This window comes from Prorops nasuta, unplaced genomic scaffold, assembly GCF_024137725.1.
Source record: "Prorops nasuta isolate Cenicafe-Biocafe unplaced genomic scaffold, Cenicafe_Pnas_1.2 PNAS00001, whole genome shotgun sequence".
Lineage (NCBI taxonomy): Eukaryota > Metazoa > Arthropoda > Insecta > Hymenoptera > Bethylidae > Prorops > Prorops nasuta.
The window spans coordinates 13,534,049-13,542,837 of NW_027116798.1; positions in this window are offsets into that span (position 1 = coordinate 13,534,049).

Here is an 8,789-nt window from a genome sequence, read left to right on the forward strand (position 1 = left end):
GCAGCTGTACAGTATGTGCTATATCCGGTTATTTTTCACCAGTTTTCACCATCCTTACTAAATTCTATAGAGGTGCTACCGCACTCCATAAATTTTTTGGCACAAATTGCATACTACCGTCCAAATTCAACTGTCGATGCGCCGGAATGTTAACAGAACGACAAACTGAAATAACAACAATGGTTGTAATCAGTAGAAGTAGCAGCTGTGGGGCGCTATATCGAAATACTCAATATTATTGATCAATTAGAAAAGGCGCTACTTTATTGATCAATCATATCTTGTTATCTCTGTAGCAGCTACAGAGCTGCTTTTCTATTGAAAGAAACCAATGTAATTCACGTAAGCCCGTACATTGGCGAGGATCTAATGTTTTAAGGCCTTCGATTCATTGTAAAGAGTATAGTGTTTATTTCGAAAATGGAAAAAGCAATAAGCTTTTGGCTACAGGAATGCTTGAGGTAGTGTTGTTGGTACTGTGCGAAATAGATACATACCTTATTTGATAGACAACATTTAAGATTGAATAGAATCGGATTCATTTTATATAATTTGATAATTAATTATAAGGTATTGACTAAAAGTCAAAATCAATACAAAGCAGCACAGTTGATCAAAATATCAGCATTCATTGCAATATTATCACTCATTTAAACATCTTTTTGCTTGTTCTTAGTTTGAACAGTTGACACGCGAATTTAATTTTACCTTAACTTTCATTTTCTCGGAGTCTTTTTAATTGCTGAAGTATACTCTTCAGTTTCACGAAGTAAAATATTTTATTTTACCTATAGAACAGGAAAACATTTTATTTATTGGATTTAGCTTTATCTTTCATTTCAGCAGAAAACAGTTTATACGTATATTTATCATGTTTTAAGACCATTTATTCTTAGTTGAATTATAGAGTATACTGTAGTGATTAAAAATACCCCCCACCCCGAAGAAAATGCAAATCCAACTAAAATTAAATTTTTTTCAACGGTTTCAATTAACAACAAATATGGAGAAATTAAACAGGGTGATAATATTGCAATGAATGCTAATGTTTCATTCAATTATGCTATTTTCTACCGATTTTGACTTTTTGTCAATATTTTATAGTTAATTATGAAATTTTAGAAAACAAATCCGATTTTATTCAATTTTAAAGATTGTCTGACTAATAAGGTATGTTTCTATTTCGCACACAATACCCATAGTACTACCTTAATATCTCACTGTAGTTATCCTAGATCCTTCATTTAGTCGAGTAGTACTTTTTTTTAAGGTGCACGTCAATTTTGAATATTTTTATGTTGTATATTCTGTATTTATGTTTCAATGCTTATTCGATTAAATTTCTTTGAAGAATCCAGTTAAATATGCTATTAACTTGAAGACGAGTGTCACTCATATTTAGGTGGCAGGGCCCCCCACGGAAGCATATGCGACACTCAGGCATGGACAACGGAACAACAAATGTGATAAACATAACCAATTAAGAAATACAAAAAAAAAACAAAAATATACAAAACCACAAAAATACTATAAAAACAAAATTAAAAATTACGCTGTATCTCGCCATATTATATTGTTAAAACTAGCCTTAACTAAAACCAAGGATTAGCATTGTTTTAATTCTTAATATTTAATCTGCTATATAGAATCCGCCGTTTAAAAATTTGAAATCATATGCTCGAACTCGTAATCTGTAGTGATCTCGAAAACCCTCCAGTATCAAAATTTAATACAATTACATTTATTTTTAACATTTCATCAAATATATTTTGTCAGCTTTTCTCAATTTCTAAATTTTAATTTGGATTTGTGGTCCAAGACCTTCTAATATGAATCAAATACCTATTATTATTATTAGAGTAATTTTTCTGTCCTATTTTCACTTAGGCCTATCGTTTGGGTATTAGAACTACTGTGTAATATATAAGTACGTAAAAGCGATTTTTTTAATGGTCCTAAAAAGTATCCATTTATAACAGGGTGCACTAAATTTAAAAAATTTGTTGAATTTCTACATACATTAGCTTTAAGACAGTGCAAAAATAATAAAATATAATATCTTATTTTATGTATACTGAAAATAATTCAATGTAAAGGAGCTATGTTATTTTCTACATAATAAAAGAAAAGTCCTTTCAAATATCAAAACATAAGGAATTATCAATTGTTGATATATCTCTAAAAAGGCGATATACAACTCATAAATTAATACGATATATAAGTACTAAAATTAATGTAAACCGATGTACACTAATGTACACAACACTTTCAGACGGTTCTAATGTCTATCCTTTTATATATATATATATGGCATTAAAGCCTAAATCCTGTCATCGTACAGGCTATGGAATCTATAATCCAACTCATCTTAATAATAGTTAACTTTCCTTATTGGAAATACTAGACTATATTAGTGCAAATGGAAAAGATCTGTATATATCTCCTGTATTTGGAGTTGGATTCAATAATACTTCCTACGTAGACCTGCTATGCCCTACTAGATCTGGAGCCACTAAGCTAATCACAAAGGAATATTAATACTTAAACGTTGAGTCCTACTATCGGTCCTTAACACTTACCTTCATACAATAAACAATATAGCAAAGTATAAGCCAGGCATACACAGCAGAGTCAATTGATAGGTTAGGATTAATGGATGGAGTTGAATTTCCCAATGAATCTCCTGACAGTTTCCCAATTTCCTGTCTACCATCCTTCCTTCCTTCTTAGTATATCAAATCCTGGTCCGTGGTCCACTTACATGGGTATCCGAACCTGATCAAAGCTTTCCGTGGATTTTCCAAAATAGTGTCCTGCCTTGATGACGGGTAAAAGTGGTGTGTGTCTAAATTTTTGCGCTCGTCCAGGCGAGCGTGGCAACTGTGCACGCGTGCACAGCGACGCCACCCGGGATCGAGAGCATCCTCATTTACGCGCGGCGTTTTAATTCAGAAATAAATTATGTATCAAGGCAAGAGAATTTGCTTTGTTACAACTCCCCCACCCTTAGACGAAACCCATAAGGGTGAGAGAAAAGGAAGTATTCTAAAGGAAAAGGTAATTGAAAAGCAAGGTTATACCAAACAACTTACATATAGTCCGTATTATAAAGGAGAGATATAATCAGACAACTAAAAGGATTATCCTACACCAATTTTCTACTTCCGAGGTCGCAATCGCTTCCTCCAAGCAGAGTTTCCGATCTCCGACGCACGGCTGGCAGTTACGGGTTTAATCATGGGAACAGAGGGTCTAACCTCCGTTATTTTCTCACCAGATTCCTCTAAACTTGACTCAGTAAGATTCGTTACGAATTCTGGAAAATCGGAAATAAAAGGTTTTAAGTGACTAATGTGTACCTTGGAGTTACAGCGCGAATCAGCATATAACAGTTCGTAAACAATAGGGGTAATAACCCTCACTATCTGATACGGTCCTGTAAAATTTGGTGCCAATTTCGCGTTGAAATCATTTGCAGCTGAAGATAAAACGTGGCTCTTTCGCCAAACTAAATCACCCACACGAAAGCTATATTCCCGTCGATCCTGATTATAATACTGAGCTTGGCAGAGGCTAGCTTTCTCCATTTGTTGCTGCACCAAATCTCGGAGTAACTCCAAGCGTCACATACGCTCGTTCCATTGATTGGGGTCCGTTTTTACAATAGGTTTAACTTCTTTTTCAGAATTTTGAACAATGCGGACGGCTTCCAATCTTCGTTCAAAATTGACAAAGCTTGGAGCCTCCCCAATAGAGCTATGAAACGAGTTATTAATCGCGAATTGGAACTGATGCAAATAAACGTCCCACGTGCGATGATTCCGGCCTATGAATGACGAGATCATTCCTTTGATCACGCGATTCACTCTTTCGACAGGATTCGCACGGGGATAATAAGGGGGTGTAGTTATTAAGCGAATACCATGTTCACTTATACAAGTCTTGAGCTGCTTATTAATGAATTCGGTACCATTGTCACTAAGGAGGATTTCAGGAGCTCCCCATCGGTATATCAGTCGCGTTTCGAAAGATTTAGTTATCGCAGCGCCAGTGGCCTTTCGAAGCGGTTGTATTTCAACCCACCGACTAAAGTTGTCCACAAACACAATTATATAACGAAATTAAGAAGTAGTGGGTGGCAGTGGACCCATAAGATCAACTGAGACGACGGTCCAAGGTTTTTCATAAACACGATGTCCCATTAAACCCATGGGCGGGGTCTGTAAAACCTTAGTCTTCTGACAAACAGCACAGGATCTCATATAATTAAGTACATCGCGATACATTCCTGGCCAATATACACGCACTAACAGTCGATCATAGGTTTTCGCAACTCCCTGGTGGCCGGCTGAAGGGTCGTTATGAGCTATATTAAGAGCATTGTGCCTTTCCCTTCAGGCAGAACCAACTTCTAGGCGTCTCAATCTTCTCCCAGCATCTCGCGGACTGGATTCGGTTTGTGACAGTACAGGCGTCCTTCCGTTACCTTCCAGTCAGGGTATGTCCGAGGGTGTTTCTCGATATTGGCAATACGCTGTACGTACCATCGATCCGGGAAGACTTCTTCATTAGCGGCTACGGCAGCATCGACTTCAGTAGATCCTAAAGTTACTGATTCCATGGCCCGAGACAAAGCATCTAGGACTTGGTGCAGGACTCCTCTCCGATGTAAGATAGTATAATCGTGGGCTTGCAAAGCTAGTGCCCACCGAGCTAAACGGCCGGTAGGGTCCTTCAAATTGTGGGGCCACCTGAGACTACTGTGGTTTGTTATTACCGTAAACTGATAACCCTCCAAATACGGCCGTAATTTCTTAATGGCCCAGATGACAGCTAAACATTCTTTCTCGGTGACAGTATACTTCTTTTCAGCCGAACTAAGTACGCGATTTATATATACTATAGGATGTTCTTGGCCTTCGAAATTTTGAACCAAAACTGCCCCGATCGCGAAATCACTAGCATCTGTCTGTAGTATAAAGGGTTTCGTGAAGTCTGGTCGTGCCAACACGGGAGCCTCACGCAAGGCTATTTTTAACTTTTCAAAAGCCTCAATCTGTTCCTGGTCCCAGTGCCACTTAACATCCTTTTTTAACAGGGTCACTAACGGTATCTTAACATCAGCAAGATCCTGTAAAAATTTCGAATACCACCCAACCATCCCCAAGAACCTTCGAAGCTGTTTTAAGTTTATGGGAGGTGGATATTCGATGATGGGGCGCACCTTCTCTGGGTCCACGCAAAGACCGTTTCTATTTACTAAGTAGCCTAGGAAAGGTACTTCGGCTCGACAGAGCTTACTTTTCTCCCAGTTAATTTCTAAGTTGGCGCGTTGGATAATAGATACGATTCGTGCTAACCAATGCATGTGCTTGTCAAATGTCTCCGTCATAATTATTACATCATCTAAATAAGCAAACGCCACCGGATCTAATTCGGGTCCTATAAGCCGATCCATTAATCGTTGGAATATTGCCGGCGCGTTAGTCAAACCAAAGGGCATGCGTCGAAACTGATAGAGGCCTTTCCCTGGAACTATAAATGCGGTCACTTCCTTACTAGCTTCTTCCAATTCCACTTGGAAGTATGCCTGGCTAAGATCCAACGTAGATATATTCTTGGCTGATCGCAATTTGTCTAATATGGCTTCTATATGTGGTATAGGATACGCAACCCTTTTGGTGACTGCATTAACGGCTCGATAGTCAATACAAAACCTATGTTTTCCATTAGGTTTAGGTACTAATAACGGACAACTAGCCCAAGAACTTTGGGAAGGCTCGATGACTTCTGTCGCTAGTAGACGATCCACCTCTTGATGAACAAGTTCATATAATTTCGGAGAAATTCGCCTAGCACGCTGGCGTATGGGCGCACTTCCCTCGATCACAATTTGGTGTTTGACTAGAGGAGTAATTTTTAATACCTCTTGGACGGGCTGCTCACGCGCGCTTCGGAACTCTTCTAGAATATCCTGTTGAGACCTTAAAAGTTCTTCTAATGCGGCACAGTCAGGTTTGGGTCCTTGAGTCCCAAAGTCACGAATCGGACTCGGGGTAAATGGATGCCAGGGTCCTCCTTGGACTCTCCATCTAAACCGATCCAGATTCATTTGTAGTCCGAACCTCTGTATGAAGTCCATTCCAAAGATGCCTTCATAGTCCAGCTGGGGAGCCACGCGTACATATATGGTATGACAACTACCGTCAATATCCATTTCTAGGGGTACGGTTCCTAGCACTTCACTAGTACTTCCATCTCCCAAGCGCATTTCTCCAGACGCAGATCGATCGATTAGTGGGCTAAGAATATGCAAAAGTTTATTACCCACATACGATCTTGCTGAACCGGTATCTAACAAAACGTTCATACAATGTCCTAACACTTTTATAACCATATAAGGTCTATTATCACTAAACCTAAAAGTTTGAATAAAATTATCAGTATAAGTAACATTCGCAATTACACCTAACCCTTCCCAAAGATTTGCAGGTGGTTCGCCTGGTAATATATACGGACGCAAAGGACCTACTCCGGCGCACCAAACGCGTGCATTCGGGTCTAATCTCACAGCAAATCGACGTAAGAAATCAATCCCTAGGACACAGTCTACAGCTATAAACGGAGCCAGGCTAACTGGAAACTCCACGGATTCGTCGCTTAGATTCCATCGCAACAGTAATTCCTTAATAGCCGCGTACGATTGCCCATCGGCAAGCTTAACACCAAAATTTGAATAATCGCTTGCATAAGGTAATAGGCTTCGCGCTGTGTTGGCACCTAATATTGTGCGCTCTGCCCCAGTGTCGATTAGGCCATATAGAGTTTGACCTTCTATGCTGAGCTGAACATATCCTCGAAAGTCTTGATCCACCTTGTTGGGAGGATTTGTCCGTGGTCGTCCCGGGGATGCCACAATCTCCAATGGGTAGGATTCTTCGGTAAAGGATTGGCAGTCAGCTAGCAGCCGTGATTCCTCTTGGGTAGGTGATAGCAAAAGTTCATCTATGGGGTCTCCTGTAGATCGGTTGGAGGGGGACGAGACCCGTTCATCTCGCCTCGCTTTTAGTTTCCCGGCGAAGTTCCAGCTCGAGAGTTTTGGGCCTCAGGTGTTATCCTGGCTTCCGATGAAGATGGCCTATTTTTACATCGAGGCCGAGGACATTCTAGGGCCCAATGCCCCAACTGATTACAGTTATGGCATGGATGTGTATTACGGTTCGGTCTCTCGTTCGGCCTACTGGCTTCTAGCTGAGGTATAGCTGGTGGACTTGTAGAATTGGTCGTAGTTGGTGGTGTCGTCATCTGGATTACTATATATTGAGGCTTCTTAGAGGCGGGCACGTTGATTACCCGATTAGCAGGATTTCCAGCCTCTGGAAGATTATTGATTTCCAACGATACCGATGAGGTTGGGAGCGAGCCTCCCGCAATAGCCGCGGTGGCATTAGAAGCCTTCTTGCTTTTTTTACCCTTCTTCTTTTTCGGTGAAGCCGGAGGTTTCTTATCTCCAAGTGGTTTGGAACCTGCAGCCCCTTCAATATCTTCGTCCATGCCATCCACATTAGATACGGCGGCACACTTATTTCCACTACGCCTTGTTCCGCTGTAAGTGGCGCTTGGAACGGGGACAGCTTCGCTTGCCATATTCCCCTTTCTGCGCCTGTCCTTCCTCCAGTTCCTGGCCTAGGCGAATTAATCCCCCAAAAGAAGTGAATTGACTCCTAAGTATCCGTTGAGAGTAGGCAGAGCGCAGATTATCATAGATAATATTTAGTCGTTTGTGGATACTTAATGGAGGATCTAAATATGAAAATATCGTTTCCATATTTTCCACAAACTCTACAATGTTCTCCTGCTCTCCCTGTAACCGATTTCGAGCTTGTTCACGTATTTTCCGGTTATTTTCTCCATTGGTGAAGCGTTTCCTGAAGTTTCTAATGAAATCCGACCATGAAGTTGTGTACTGGCCGACTAACCGATAACATTTTTCCGCATGATCCGTTAAAACTACAGGCAAGGCGTGCAATAGGTGACGTCTGTGAATACCAGAGCCTTGATAGCAACGTTCTAAGCGCTCGATAAAAGAATCTCTGTACTCTCCTTACATTCGTTACTATAGGCTATCTGCCATTTATGAAGCGCGTCCACTGCTTTGGTTCGGCTACTATAATGTCCTCGTACTGGAGACACATGGGAGATGTCGGAATCGTTTGAGTAATGATTGTATCGATCCCTTCTCCGGCCTCCATCTTCACGCCTTCCTGAACTTCCGGATCCGTTTCTTCGCCGCCCTCTTCTGTCTTCTGATATCCTGTAGGATTGGGGAAGTTCTGCTTCGGAGTCTAGTCACACTTTCAGATTCAGTGTCAGAAACCGTACTTAACTCTGTATCGCAACTGTCCGATGACAAGTATTGTCCTTCGCTCCTCCTCGTGTATCCTTACTTGGCTGTTTCGGGGGCAGTATGTTTCTGACCTCCTCCTTCGAGCCTTTGTTTTCCGGCCACGCGACAGGCTAGGCAATCCATACTGTTCAGTAGCATGTTGATGTCGGGGTGATACGTTGTCCCGACGTCCTTGGCCTTGAGTCGCTTGATAATGCGAGTCCTCCCGATATAGGGTGTCCAGTCGTGTCCGGTGATGAATTTCCAACCGAGGAGATTGACGTATTCGATCACAGTTATCTTCCGGATCAGATTCCATCCTCTTTTTACGTGAGGTCCTAGTTCGCACGGGTTGGGTTCTTTCCGCAGGTTGCCTCCAGGTCTGCTGCTGTTTCCTTATGGT